A 2,233-nucleotide genomic window follows, 5' to 3' on the forward strand; every position below is an offset into this window, starting at 1 on the left:
TTTTGCTGCAAAATATTATTTAAACTAAAAAAAAAATCATCAAATTGAAGTTAGTAAGCAGAACTTACTAGAATTTAGAATTTTCTGGATTCTTTTAAGTTTGATAAGTTATTTCTTTACAAATAAGATGGAAATGAGTTTTTTAATGAGAAAAGGGGACGATAATTGTTCTTTTTGTTAACCTTCATTATTTCTATACAGTGGCGGACTGGCATGGGGACGCAGCCGGGGTTTCCCGGCTGTGCCCCTTTGTTGGCGCCCTCTAAGCCATTTCAGGGCGCCCCAAAAAGATGATATTGTTTAAACAAATAAATATATATATTAGATTGCAATGAAAAGAGTGAAAAGAATATCCAATAATATCCACGATTTACATTTGCACTCCTGTAAGTAATACCAGTAAAGTAAAAAGTGTCCTCCAATTTCTTTTCACTCATATTCTTCCTAAGCAATTTCCTAATGCATGTTCTGGAATCTATTAAAGAAAATATTTTAAAATTGAATAATAAATTATTTATATTGAAACAGTAAAAGTGAAGGGAATATTCTTGTCATCATCTATATTACGGAATTCTAAATTCATTTCTTTCCGATGTAATCCAAAATATATTTCTTGATTAAAAATGTGTAGGACAACTAAATGCATTTTTTATGGGCGCCCGCTAATATATTGATTTTGTATAAATGTTATCTTTCGATGGCGCGCCATCGAAATAGGTACTTTAAGGGAGTTTTCAGATCAACTTATTTATGTAAAAAGTATGACTCCATTTTCGCTTAAGAATATGAAAGGGGGCAACTCATTTAATTTATTACAAAATCTCGAAGAATTATCGGCTGTGTTTAATTATTTCAGTAATTGTTAAGTTTAAACTCAATTTTTATATTAAAATGACTACTTATTAGTCGAAAATTTCTCTAAAATAAGTTATTAACTTCCATTTCGTGAGTTCGGATCAAGGGATATATTTCATTATTTTGAAAATTGTAAAATAATACTATATTTTGTTATACTTTACTATAATTATTGTTATTTTATTATAATTTTAGCATTTTTCGTATTTACTTCACGTTGAATGTTCCGTCTTTGTACTTCCCCACATTTGTGCACAAAATTTTTAAAATGAAAGGTCAATGCATCGACAAAACTGTAATTTGGTGATTGCGAATTATCTTTTGTTAAAACTCCTTCGGCTTTAACGAACACATTCTCCTCACGTATCTCGTGCTGCGCCTTCGATTTTCTTCCAAAATGCGAACTTTTCTATATTACGTATAACACTATTATATCAAATGTATATTACATTTATTTGTGTACCTCGGCTCGGGATTGCTCATTCAGTCATTGCATAATAAAGTACAAATTTTATTTATAATAAATAATTTAATATTTTTGTTCCTTATTTCTAAATTTTATTTTCAGCTACCCTGAAAAATTTATCGTTGCAATCGATTTATATTATTACAATTCATTATATGCATCGGTATTAAAGCAGCCCTGGCGGACTGAAGGAACCGAATGGAGCCTTTACAAAGTACCCGTAAGGATCCCATTGGGTCCCCATTCGGTTCCTTTTTAAAAGACTCAAAAAAACAGCAATATCAAGTTTTATGCTGTTGAAATTCGAATTATACGTTAAATTTTCGATTAGAAACTCACGGAGTAATCGCAATACTTTTTTTTGCAGCGTTCAAAATTTAAAAAAAATGTCATTAACTTCTGCTGAAGGTAACTTCAAGCGCATCCATAATAGCTCAAGTAGTATGTTGCGCGCGAAGTTTAAAAATAAAATTCTCTCACTTGCATCGCAGCGTTGTTGTCTGAGGTTTTCACTGTGTTGCGCTAGCATCTAGACCGAATGAGGACGCAATGGGGTCTTTACGGGTACATTGTAGAGGCTCCATTCGGTTATTTCGGTCCACCAGGGAGACATATTTTCACTGTCTTGTTTTTATAATTTAAAGAGTTCGCCTTCTATAAATGAACTATTTTGTTATTATACCAATTTAATTGTTTCTTTCCAATACTTTTTTAAAGATTAAAACGAAGCTTAAAATAAAAACCGCGCGTACCATAAAAAATGATTAATGAAGAATTTGGAGCTCTTTTGTGGGTGACTTGTAACTTGCATATTTAGACTACGAAACAGAATTGTTCATTTTTTATTATTTTTCTTGTGTGATCAAAATATGAGTCTTCGAGAAAAAATGCAAAAAGTGGTTATGACAGGGG

Source organism: Belonocnema kinseyi, chromosome 10 (genome assembly GCF_010883055.1).
Source record: "Belonocnema kinseyi isolate 2016_QV_RU_SX_M_011 chromosome 10, B_treatae_v1, whole genome shotgun sequence".
NCBI classification, from domain to species: domain Eukaryota; kingdom Metazoa; phylum Arthropoda; class Insecta; order Hymenoptera; family Cynipidae; genus Belonocnema; species Belonocnema kinseyi.